Source organism: Schistocerca serialis, chromosome 7 (genome assembly GCF_023864345.2).
Source record: "Schistocerca serialis cubense isolate TAMUIC-IGC-003099 chromosome 7, iqSchSeri2.2, whole genome shotgun sequence".
In the NCBI taxonomy this organism is placed as follows: domain Eukaryota; kingdom Metazoa; phylum Arthropoda; class Insecta; order Orthoptera; family Acrididae; genus Schistocerca; species Schistocerca serialis.
Window position 1 is genome coordinate 78974924 of NC_064644.1, and position 13829 is coordinate 78988752.

Here is a 13829-nt window from a genome sequence, read left to right on the forward strand (position 1 = left end):
GTCTTGTTGTACGTTAGTAAGTAACGTTTTCAAATCATAAAAATTCGGAGTACGAATTAAAATCCATGGAGAAGAAATAAAACCTTTCAGGTTGTCCGATGACATTGTAATTCTGTCAGAGACAGCAAAGGACTTGGAAGAGCAGTTGAACGGAATGGACAGTGTCTTGAAAGGAGGATATAAGATGAACATCAACAAAAGCAAAAGGAGGGTAATCGAATGTAGTCGAATTAAGTCGGCTGATGCTGCGGGAATTAGATTAGGAAATCAGACACTTAAAGTAGTAAATGAGTTTTGCTATTTGGGGAGCAAAATAACTGATGAAGTAGAGAGGATATAAAATGTAGCCTGGCAATGGCAAGGGAAGCGTTTCTGGAGAAGAGAAATTTGTTAACATCGAGTATAGATTTAAGTGTCAGGAAGTAATTTCTGAAAGTATTTGTATTGAATGTAGCCATGTATGGAAGTGAAACATGGACGGTAAATAGTTTGGACAGGAAGAGAATAGAAGCTTTCGAAATGTGGTGCTACAGGATAATGCTGTAGATTAGATGGGTAGATCACTTAACTAATGAGGAGGTATTGAATAGAATTGGAAAGAAGAGAAATTTGTGGCGCATCTTGACTAGAAGAAGGGATTGGTTGGTAAGGCATATTCTGAGGCATCAAGGGATCACCAATTTAGTATTGGAGGGCAGCGTCGAGGATAAAAATTGTGGAGGGAGACCAAGAGATGACTACACTAAACAGATTCAGAAGGATGTTGGGTGCAGTAAGTACTGGAAGATGAAGAAGCTTGCACAGGATAGAGTAGCATGGAGAGCAGCATCAAACCAGCCTCTGGACTGAAGACCACAACAACAACAAACCATGACGACTTTTTGAGACAATGTATATTGGATAAATGACAGCATCTGTCGTAAATACTGAAGTTCTTTATTTTACAGATAGATTTCGTCACTATGTGACCATCTCCAGTGCAAATTATTCGAACCTTGTATGGCCACATCATAATAGCCCAGCATTTTCTGTGAGGTATAATGTGTACTGTGATGGTTATAGTTGGAGGAGTCCCTATCAGATCCTTTTTTGTGCAGAGGAATTAGGACAGAGGTAGTCCAGTCTTTAGTTCCTTCATCCTTTTTCCACACATTACATGTTAAATGTAGGGCATGCATGCCTTCCTCTCCCATCGCAGTCAGCATTTCTGAATACATTAGTTTTTAAATTTACAGAGGAGCCTATCTTGTAACCTTAGCAGTTGCCGATCAGATGCACGGTGAGCTTTTTAAGAGGTCGGATGCGGTAATGATACGATTTGTGTGACCTGGCGCTGAAATATGTAACTAAAAAAATTCGCTGTCACAAATTGATGTCGAAAAGAACGATGTTTCTGAATTGCTGGAACCGTCAGCGGTTATTCAAGTACTTCTTAAAAATCGTTTACTGTCCAGTACAGTCAAACATGATTTCTTGTCAGAAAGGACACAGTACGAAATAATTAAAGGGAAACCACCGAGTGAAACAGATGTGATATCTGGCGTTATCCAAGCAACTGTTGCAGGCCCTCTGCTGTTTCATACAAGGGGATTCAGCAGCCTCTACTTCCAGGTTTTATACCGCCCGCAACATATCCTCATCGAGTGACAAGTATCAACTGAGGATGACACGGCGTTCGGTCGGTACCGTTGCGCCTTCAGGCACCCGATCGGACGGAGTTTAGTTTTCGTTTAGTGCTTACGTATCTCCGCTGTTGTTTCATATTTAACGCCTCGCTGTATACTACGTCGTGTTGATTTTGCTGCCCCCAGTATTTTACCCTATTAATCTTAAGGAATTTGGCAGTAATCCGTCGAGATGCATTAGCTAGAAAGACTTTGCAAGAATTACGACTGTGGGCGTGAGGACAGAAATTCGCGATCCCGTTCCTCGTAATGCAACCTGCTGCTGTTGAAAATAGGGTGTACTGCGACACAGACCCTGGAAGGTCTGATTTGTGTTCGCGCATTCTCCCGCGCGGAGTCCACGGCTGCCCCGAGGGCAGATGGCGAGTATCCCGGGTCTTACGGGGCGTACTTCCGAGAAGGAGGCGCCGGCCGCCGGCCGTTAAGTAAGTCCGACTTTAAAATTAGCCGGCGGCCGAGTCGCTGTATATTGATACACTGGTCCCCGGCTCGGGCGTTTAATATAGACGCGCGCGCGCGCGGCGTTTCCGCGACGGCGCACTTCATCAGCGTGTAAACACGGCCCGGGCGGGCGCCACTCTATTTTACGACGCCGACGCCGCTGTCAGCCTCGCTTATAGTGGCGGCGCCGTCTCGTCACGACGCCGGGCCAACTCAAACAGCGCGCGCGACGCGCAGAAACAATTAAATGCGGCGAAAACAGCGGAATTCCCTAGCGGCCCATCGTAAACACCGACCCGTCCGCTAGTTCTGTATTTGTGTTCCTAGGCCAGTATTTCGCTGCTTCCGCGAACGAAATGGACTGAGGTGTCAGACGTCTCGTCCCGTGCCTGCGATTAGGGTACAATTATTTTTGCTCGTACTCAGGGAGTTCTTTTGTGCTCAGAATGTAAACAGAACTGAAGAAAAAGTGAGTAAGCCCCACGGCACGTCCCACTAATACCGTGTAAAGGCGGGTTTCCTCCGGGCGTGAATGCGGATGTGTTCTACGCTTTCGCACTTGCTGTCACGCCATGACAGAAGTGACCGCATGAGTCGTGGGTTGTGGCGATTTCACACGTATTGAAGCGCCGACCAAAGCGTGATTCGGTTGATTGCACGAAGCCGGCTATGAACGAGCTCGCTATCGAGGCATGTGCTTTGGTGGATTCCGTTTTCAAAAATGGTTCAAATGGCTCTGAGCACTATGGGACTTAACTTCTGAGGTCATCAGTCCCCTAGAACTTAGAACTTAGAAATCACACACATCCATGCCCGAGGCAGGATTCGAACCTGCGACCGCAGCGGTCGCGCAGTTCCAGACTGTAGCGCTTAGAGCCACTCGGCCACTTCGTCCGGCGATTCCGTTTTCGGTCCTATTTTAGCACAGAGAAAGAATCGGTTGGAAAAACGGAAGAGAAGACGATGGTGCGTTAGGAACTGGGTGCTTCAATGAAAATCGGGGGAAAGTAATTTGGTTGACATGGAATTAAAAAATCATTGTCCTGAAGATTTCGAAAACGTATTACGACTGTCTCAAACTCAGTTTGACTGCCTTTTGGAACGCATTCACCAATGACTTCAAAATCTGATACGATCACGTGACAAGTAACATTACGCTATTTGGCCGCAGGAGACACTATGAAAACTTTGAAATTTTATTCCGTGTTCCAAAAAAAATAAAAAACCTTGCCCAGCGCAGTAAATTTCGAGAAACAGTTAACTTTCACTAACTTGATAATAGGCCTTTTAATGGTACTAACTTTTGAAGACTTAAATTTATATTCCATGTTAGCAAATTTTTCTCTTTCCGTTATGCTTTTCTTGTCACTGCCAGTCTGCATTTTATATCAGTTCTTTTTTGGCCACAATCATTGTTTCCCTCCCCATATACCAAAATTAACTAACAACTTTTAGTGCCTCATTTTGTAATACAATCGCGTGATTCAATTCGATTGCGTCCCATTATCCTTCTTTTACTTTAATTAATATTCATCTTATAATTTCCTTTCGAGGCGATATCTATTCTGTTCATCTTGTAGCCTAATTTCGTTCCGTTCATCTCATCTTCCAAGTCCTTTGGTGTCTCTGACAGAATTACCAACTACATAACCCAATCTAGATATCTAACATTTGCACGCTCACATAGATGTTGTTGCTGAAACTCTTTTACGAGTCTCATGACCTCTATATTGTGGCGTCTCGGCGATATCCCGTTACGCCACATTTCACTGCCGATGCGGTCAGCCCTGTAGTGCTCGAAGTTACTGCTCCTGTCCTGTCACGCTATAAAGGCTGCAATTACTTTCACCTGTATAATATAACGGTCGTCCCCACTCAGTTGCTATAATGTCACAGATAATGACAGCCTTACTTGGAATAACACTCACCATTTAAACAGCCCACGTAACCGGATCTCTTGATTTTTGAATAATGAGAGGCTTTTATCGTAAAGGTCACATTTAAAGCAGTTCAAACGTAGTCTTATATGGATAAGGTTTTTAAACGCCTGGGTCAGTTATTAACACGAAAGTACGAATTGTACGTTGCATCCCGACTGAAATCTTATTGATTACTTCACGCCGACCTCTTGTTAAATATTCGTTGTTTATTGATTTTTACTTTTCAGTATTGTACATCGCCAAGTTTGATCGTGACGTCAAAAATCGCGCGTTAATGATACGAGTAAGTGGGAATATCGTCCAACAAGTCGTAATGCATGCATCAGACACTTGGCCGGCCGGAGTGGCCGAGCGGTTAAAGGCGCTACAGTCTGGAACCACACGACCGCTACGGTCGCAGGTTTGAATCCTGCCTCGGGCATGGATGTGTGTGATGTCCTTAGGTTAGTTAGGTTTAATTAGTTCTAAGTTCTAGGGGACTTATGACCACAGCAGTTGAGACCCATAGTGCTCAGAGCCATTTGAACCATCAGACACTTCTTCGCTGGCACCTTCTTTTTTTTCCAATATTGGAGAAAAGACTGGGTGGTTCTGACTTGTCTGCGTAGGGTACGTTCTTCGTTAACTGATACTGAATTCGGAATTTTTATTGTGGTCGCAAATTATAATTCACATATCGATTTCGGTTACTGTACAATATAGATTCATCTTCAGATCCGAAAAGGACGGAATACGACTATTCCCGGTCTGTCTTATATATGCCAGATATACGGAATATAAAATAATTAAAAATGAGTAAGCCGGCAGCTGTGACCGATCGGTTCTAGGCGCTTCAGTCAGGTACCGCGCTGCTGCTATGATCGCTAGTTCGAGTCCTGCCTCGGGCATGGATGTGTGTGATGTCCTTAGGTTAGTTAGGTTTAAGTAGTTCTAAGTCTAGGGGACTGGTGACCTCAGATGTGAAGTCCCATAGCGCTTAGAGCTATTTGAAACATTTAAAAATTAGTAAACCATAACAAGCTTTGTTACAATAAGAAACGCTTACAGAAGGTTATGAAAAGTATCTGGACACCCTATGTAATGTAGAGTTGATTACTAGACGTCACAAGGGCAGTACCTGGCAGTTGAAAAGTAGCCGGGGGGGGGGGATTGTGTTTTCAATATATAAGTAGTCGGGAAGGGGGGGGGGGGGTGTATTGTGTTTTCAATATAACAATAACAGCAGAATGGGTCGGTCGGGAGTGTGCAGTGAGTTGGAGCGTGGACTCGTCATCGAATGCCGCTTAACAGATCCATCAGGGACATTTCAACCTTACCTTGCTGGTAATCCGATTGTGAAGTGGAAACGCGAAGGAACAACCTTGCACTGTCGGAGAGCAACCGTCGACTGTTGTCGAGAATCAGCGAGAGAAATCATTCGTGAGTTCCAGTGTGGTAATGCAGTTAGGTCAGTGACTGCGCGTAGGGAGTTGAGATGACAGGCTTACAATGGTACTGTGGTGTCACCGCCAGACACCACACTTGCTAGGTGGTAGCCTTTAAATCGGCCGCGGTCCGTTAGTATACGTCGGACCCGCGTGTCGCCAATATCAGTGATTGCAGACCGAGCGCCGCCACACGGCAGGTCTAGAGAGACTTTCTGGCACTCGCCTCAGTTGTACAGCTGACTTTGCTAGCGATGGTTCACTGACAAATTACGCTCTCATTTTCCGAGACGATAGTTAGCATAGCCTTCAGCTACGTCATTTGCTACGACCTAGCAAAGCGCCATTGCCAGTTACTATTGATGCTGTAAAACTTGTACCGTCAAGAGCGATGTTCACCATTTATGGATTAAAGTTAAGTATTCCAACAGCTACGTCCTTTTTTGCTAAAGTCTAACTTCCTTGTCCTGTTCCAGACCTCAAGCCAGCCTGCGTGAGCTAAAACGCGTGCCTTTCGGCTTCCTCTCATAGTGGGTTGGCTCTCTTGCCAATCCACAGGTACAGCATCTCCTCATGAGGCACACGTTTTTTATATTCAGTGAAATGGTGTAATGAGCGACTCCACTGGGCAGTCCACGAGTCTACATCTACATGGATACTCTGCAAATCACTTTTAAGTGCCTGGCAGAGGGTTCATCGAACCACATTTACTATTCTCTATTGTGCCAGTCTCGTGTAGCGCGCTAAAAGAACGAACACCTATATCTTTCCGCACGAGCTCTGACTTCCCTTATTTTATCGTGGTGATCGTTTCTCCCTATGTAGGTAGGCGTCAACAAAATATTTTCGCATTCCAAGGAGAAAGTTGGTAATTTGAATTTCGTGAGAAGATTTCTCCGCAGCGAAAAACCCCTTTGTTTTAATGATATCCATCCCACATCCTGTATCTTTTCAGTGACACCCTCTCCCCTATTTCGCCATAATACAAAACGTGCTGCCCTTCTTTGAACTTTTTCTATGCACTCCATCAATCCTACCTGGTAAGGAGCCCATACCGCGCAGCAGTATTCCAAAAAAGGACGGACAAGCATAGTGTAGGCAGTCTCCCTAGTCGATGTGTTACATTTTCTAAGTGTCCTGCCAATAAAACGCAGTCTTTGGTTCGTCTTCGCTTAAGTTTTTCGTAGTTTTAATTTCTAGGTATTTAGTTGAATTTACGGCCTTCAGATTTGACTGAATTATCGTGTAACCGAAGTTTAAGGGATTCCTTTTAGCACTCACGTGGATGACCTCACACTTTTAGTTATTTAGGGTCAATTGTCAATTTTAGAACCATACAGATACATTTTCTAAATTTGTTTTGGTCTTTTGATGACTTTATTATTCGATAAACGACAGCGTCATCTGCACAGAACCTAAGGCGGCTGCTCAGATTGTCTTCCAAATCGTTTATATAGATAAGGAACAGCAAACGGTCTATAACACTACCTTGGGGAACGCTAGAAATCACTTCTGTTTCAATCGATGACTTTTCATCAGTTACTACGAACTGTGACCTCCCTGACAGGAAATCACGAATCCTGTCACATAACTGAGACGGTATTCCATAAGCATACAGTTTCACCACAAGCAGCTTGTGTGGTACAGTGTCAAAAACCGAGCGAGGTGGCGCAGTGGTTAGACACTGGACTCGCATTCGGGAGGACGACGGTTCAATCCCGCGTCCGGCCATCCTGATTTAGGTTTTCCGTGATTTCCCTAAATCACTCCAGGCAAATGCCGGGATGGTTCCTCTGAAAGGGCACGGCCGACTTCCTTCCCCATCTTTCCCTAATCCGATGAGACCGATGACCACGCTGTCTGGTCTCCTTCCCCAAACCAACCAACCAACCAACAGTGTCAAAAGCCGTCCGGAAATCCACAAATGGCATGATGGGAATTAGTATTCGCGTTCGTGCGACGAAGCCCACTTTCAATAATCAAAATTGGGGTATTTGGGGGACTGAGAATCCGCATTTCGCGACCGAGAAGTCTCTTCGCCCTCAACGGGTGACTGCGTTGTGTGCAGCGTCCAGTCACGGAATAATCGGTGCGATCTTGTTGATATAACGTGAACGTTTTGGAAAATGTTTTGATCCCCATTATCCGAAGCGACCCTGATCTCGACAAGAATCGGTTCATGCAAGACAGAGGTCGACCCCATCGAAGAAGCAGAGTGATTTCCTGGAGGAGCACTTTGGGAACCACTGGGGTATCCAGAGGCCACTGGTATGGGCCTCGATTGGCCACCATACTTTCCGGCCTTGAACACATGCGACTCCTTTTTTGTGGGGCTATATTAAAGAGAGGTGTACAGCAATAATCCCGACACCATTGCTAGGTAGGTCATCGACAGCATCGATGTTCCGACACTTCAGCGGATCATGCAGAATTTCGCTATTCGTCTGCGTCACATCATCGTCAATGATGGCAAGCATATCGAACATATCATAACCTAAATCCGTATATCTGTAGTGACGTTTACATGTTGAATAATGGTTATGCACGCCGTAGTTAGTAAGTAATTTACGATCTTTTTCGTAATTCAATAATTGTCATCCTGAAAGTGTACACTACTGGCCATTAAAACAGCTACACCAAAAAGAAATGCATATGATAAACGGGTATTCATTGGGCAAATATATTATACTAGAACTGACATGTGATTACATTTTCATGCAATTTAGGTGCATAGATCCTGAGAAATCGGTACCCAGAACAACCACATCTGGCCGTAATAACGGCCTTCATACGCCTGGGCATTGAGTCAAACAGAGCTTGGATGGCGTGTACAGGTACAGCTGCCTATGCAGCTTCAACATGATACCAGAATTCATCACGAGTAGTGACTAGCGTATTGTGACGAGCCAGTTGCTCGGCCCCCATTGACCAAACGTTTTCAGTTGGTGACATATCTGGAGAATGTACTGGTCAGGGCAGCAGTCGAACATTTCTGTATCCAGAAAGGCTTGTACAGGACCTGCAACATGCGTTCGTGCATTATCCTGGTGAAATGTAGGGTTTCGCAGGGATCGAATGATGGGTAGAGCCACGGGTCATAACACATCTGAAATGAAATGTAACGTCCATTGTTCAAAGTACCGTCAGTGCGAACAAGAAGTGACCGAGGCGTGTAACCAATGGCACCCCATACCTTCACGCCGGGTGATACGCCAGTATGGTGATGACGAATAGACGCTTCCAATGTGCCTTCACCGCGATGTCGCCAAACACGGATGCGACCATCATGATGCTGTAAACATAACCTGGACTCATCCGAAAAAATGATGTTTTGCCATTCGTGCTCCCAGGTTCGTCGCCGAGTACACCATCGCAGGCGCTCCTGTCTGTGGTGCAGCGTCAAGGGTAACCGCGGCTATGGTCTCCGAGCTGATAGGCCATGCTGCTGCAAACGTCGCCGAACTGTTCGTGCAGATGGTTGTTGTCTTGCAAACGTCCCCATCTGTTGTCTCAGGGATCGAGACGTGGCTGCACGATCCGTTACAGCCATGTGGATAAGATGCCTGTCATCTGGACTGCTAGTGATCCGAGGCCGTTGGGATCCAGCACGGCGTTCCGTATTACCCTCCTGAACCCACCGATTCCATATTCTGTTAACAGTCATTGGATCTCGACCATCGTGAGCAGCAATGTCGCGATACGATAAACAGCAATCGCGATATGCTACAATCCGACCTGTATCAAAGTCGGAAACGCGATGGTACGCATTTCTCCTCCTTACACGAGGCATCACAACAACGTTTCAGCAGGCAACGTCAGTCAACTGTTGTTTGTGTATGAGAAATCGGTTGGAAGCGTTCCTCATGACGGCACGTTGTAGGTATCGCCACCGGCGCCAACTTTGTGTGAATGCTCTGAAAAGCTAATCATTTGCATATCACAGCATCTTCTTCCTGTCGGTTAAATTTCGCGTCTGTAGCACGTCATCTTCGTGGTGTTGCAATTTTAATGGCCAGTAGGGTAAGCGTTCCAGTGTCCGTGAAGAGGCGTATCCAAGATGTTCGATTATCGACTTTGCACAATACCTTCATGGCACCCTTGTGTAGAATAAACACGGATGTTTCACCGTAGCCGCAGTACAGTCGTCTCCTCGCGCGTAGCACCGGGCAGCCCCTCCAGCTCATCGTCAGCATGCGACGCACGTACCTCCATCAGCGGTGTCATATTTGGGAGGTAGGCCAGAGCGCGCCAGAAAGCAGCTAGACACGCGTCACCAGCGTATCAGATCCGCCGGCCCCCGAACAAGGCCAACCCGGCGGCCGCGAGCGTGGGATTGCAGCCCCTCACGTGGACCTGCGACGCGGACGAGCTGCCGCTACAGTTATGGCCGCGTAATTACGAGGCGCCGGCCTAGCTGGATTTATGCAGAGCCCGCGGCCGTCTGTTCCGTGAGAGCGAGCTGGTGGGCGTTCCCAAGGCCGCCGCGGGGAGGCGCTGCTGTCTGCACCGCTGGCGCGTCCGACATTCGAAACCTCCCCGACTCTACCACCAGAATCCGCCTCGCGCTGACATTTCCGACCGCAGAGTCACTAAAAGCAAATAGCTCCAGTAATAGTACACGTACAGCAATGCTGGGTGTTTTCACGCTGTGCTATTACGGATCTTTGCACTTTACAGCCCTGGTCTTTGAACAGGACCGGCTTAAGGCCCCAAACGACACAAGCAGATGCTCGGTGCTTGTAAGGTGCGTCTTACGCGAGGAAGACATTTTTACCAATTTTAATAAATTATTGTCCCTTATTGATGTATTCACGATAGTTTAGAAGTGCTGTAGTCCGTATCCGGCCATGAGTCGGAGAGCATTTCCCACGCTGGCTGGCTAGGCGACGCAGCGACCACATGTCGCGCGTAGAAGGGGGGGGGGGGGGGCCTTGGCGCTGGACCGTAGCAACGAGCGTCAGCCTGGGAAATATACATGACGGGAAGTACCGCTATCTTGGCGCCAAAGTCACCGATTTTATTTACACTCCTGGAAATTGAAATAAGAACACCGTGAATTCATTGTCCCAGGAAGGGGAAACTTTATTGACACATTCCTGGGGTCAGATACATCACATGATCACACTGACAGAACCACAGGCACATAGACACAGGCAACAGAGCATGCACAATGTCGGCACTAGTACAGTGTATATCCACCTTTCGCAGCAATGCAGGCTGCTATTCTCCCATGGAGACGATCGTAGAGATGCTGGATGTAGTCCTGTGGAACGGCTTGCCATGCCATTTCCACCTGGCGCCTCAGTTGGACCAGCGTTCGTGCTGGACGTGCAGACCGCGTGAGACGACGCTTCATCCAGTCCCAAACATGCTCAATGGGGGACAGATCCGGAGATCTTGCTGGCCAGGGTAGTTGACTTACACCTTCTAGTTCCCTTGCTGGTCTAGGAATGGTAGAACGATGGGTTCGATGACGGTTTGGATGTACCGTGCACTACTCAGTGTCCCCTCGACGATCACCAGTGGTGTACGGCCAGTGTAGGAGATCGCTCCCCACACCATGATGCCGGGTGTTGGCCCTGTGTGCCTCGGTCGTATGCAGTCCTGATTGTGGCGCTCACCTGCACGGCGCCAAACACGCATACGACCGTCATTGGCACCAAGGCAGAAGCGACTCTCATCGCTAAAGACGACACGTCTCCATTCGTCCCTCCATTCACGCCTGTCGCGACACCACTGGAGGCGGGCTGCACGATGTTGGGGCGTGAGCGGAAGACGGCCTAACGGTGTGCGGGACCGTAGCCCAGCTTCATGAAGACGGTTGCGAATGGTCCTCGCCGATACCCCAGGAGCAACAGTGTCCCTAATTTGCTGGGAAGTGGCGGTGCGGTCCCCTACGGCACTGCGTAGGATCCTACGGTCTTGGCGTGCATCCGTGCGTCGCTGCGGTCCGGTCCCAGGTCGACGGGCACGTGCACCTTCCGCCGACCACTGGCGACAACATCGATGTACTGTGGAGACCTCACGCTCCACGTGTTGAGCAATTCGGCGGTACGTCCACCCGGCCTCCCGCATGCCCACTATACGCCCTCGCTCAAAGTCCGTCAACTGCACATACGGTTCACGTCCACGCTGTCGCGGCATGCTACCAGTGTTAAAGACTGCGATGGGGCTCCGTATGCCACGGCAAACTGGCTGACACTGACGGCGGCGGTGCACAAATGCTGCGCAGCTAGCGCCATTCGACGGCCAACACCGCGGTTCCTGGTGTGTCCGCTGTGCCGTGCGTGTGATCATTGCTTTTACAGCCCTCTCGCAGTGTCCGGAGCAAGTATGGTGGGTCTGACACACCGGTGTCAATGTGTTCTTTTTTTCCATTTCCAGGAGTGTATTTATATTTAATAATTAGTCATTTATGACAACATGAATACTAGGAGGAGCCTCTGGATGTTTAAAGCTATTTATCATAATTTTGCCTTGTTAAAATTCTCACCCGTTCATTAACAAATGCATATCTTAGTAAGTAGGAACTTGATCGGAAATCCACGAACTGTTACGAAACTAGTAAGAGATACGGACTGCGCGCCAAAGTCGGCAGTCGCTGTTACGAGCTCTTCCTGTCTTGTTCGATGGTCGCCATGCTCTCGTTTACGAGTAGTTTGTGACATGAGTGTTTCATTATTGATCTAATATGAATAAAAGTGATATTACGGCATTCTGAATGTTAATTTCGAGTAAATAGATACCCCAAAGTTGATCGACAGCAGTTTCAGATAATTAGCTTCCACCGACAGAGACATCCAATGCGCTATTGAAGAATTTGCAAGAGACGACATTTACGAGAGCTGCAATGCGCACAGGTAGGAGGAAATCCGACGACACTACCCACCAAGGCGGATCAAGGAAGGTCCGACTTACACTCGCAAAATTCCGGGTGGAAATGCTGACCAGTTATACTGTACGCCACATACACCACCCTCTACGGACTCGCGGCTAAGCTGAGTAGTAACAGTATTGTTTAGAAGCGAGGGGATCTTGCATGCTCCAAGATGGGCGGGGCTCCGGAGGCGCCCTAGTGCAGAGTTCGAAAGCGGAGTGTGTTAGAATTAATAGCGAAAACTGACACAGGTTGAAATATACGATCCACACAATGTAAGACCGTAAAAGAGCCGTGAGAAAGATATTTCATAATATATGTTAACATGGAGGCTGTCATGAATTTCGGATCGAAAAACCGATTTCTCAAAAATATTTCTTTCTTCTGTAGAGTATTATCTAAGTTGTGTATAAATTTTATCTTCATGGTAACCTTAAAAATGCCTGTGAAATATTAAAATATTGCTCTGCCCTCGTAGCCACGCCCACCTTTCCAGACGTCTGGGATACTGCTTGCTTCAGATGACTTTTTGTGAATGTATTTGGCTGACAATTACTTTTAGGGTGAAATCTGTCTCTGTGGCTGACAACTTCGGCGCATGTGGTTTGTTTACGTTTCGATGATAGGAACGCGTATTAATATGTGGTGACTGAAACACCGAAACCTTTACGTGGAACTGAAGAGCATAACGGAATGTGAGAAAACTGTGTTTAAGTAACGTAGGTTTCACAGAAACAGTTTAGATGCAACGAGGTGTGCTATGTGTGTATACTATTTTCACAAACTATCCGTTGTCGAAACGCCGACGCATAATATGTGCGCGAAAGACGAATGGTGTAAGCATAACATTAGAAATGAAACCTATTCACATAACCATTCACTAACAGAATCTTTTATGAATAGAACTAAGCTCACATGCAGGTGTCTTAGAAACTCCGACTAACTGAGAAAGTGTCTTCATGGGAAAAGACACAAAACAAATGAAAGCGTAAGCAAATTAATTTGGATTAGATGCTCAAAGAGAGCTTAATTTACCACAAACAGGTGTCTACAATGTTGCTTTATAAGTCAATGAGGGGAATAACGACAAATTTGATATGCTTTGTAGAGTGTACATCCAGGTGTGTTTACTGCATCTATCAGAGCATGATTAATAAGCCGGATAGGACACTGTCTGACCTATAAATAGTATCCAGACAGATTGGAAGGCAAGGGACGAAAAACCTTTAGGATGATAAAGAGTTTAAAATACAGTCATGTTATTATATGTTATAAATCCTAAAACGCATTTTCTCAGTTTTACATTTTTTTGCGTTGTTAAAAGCCTTTTCTCAAAAAGTGTATGAATTAATGCCATGAAATTTTCAGGCGACGTTCGAAACATGTCGCTGTGTCATTGGAACTAAAGAATTACCTTCAATTAAATTGCGGTTTATAACTTGGATGACCGGAAAAAAATACG

The 13829-nt window shown here is 46.6% G+C and overlaps 1 protein-coding gene across 1 annotated transcript in view; it reads left to right on the plus strand.

Moving 5' to 3' along the window:
* Positions 1 to 13829, plus strand: part of LOC126412895 (zinc finger protein basonuclin-2-like) — a 195229-nt gene that overhangs the window by 49980 nt on the left and 131420 nt on the right. The gene's annotated exons all lie outside the window — the stretch shown is intronic.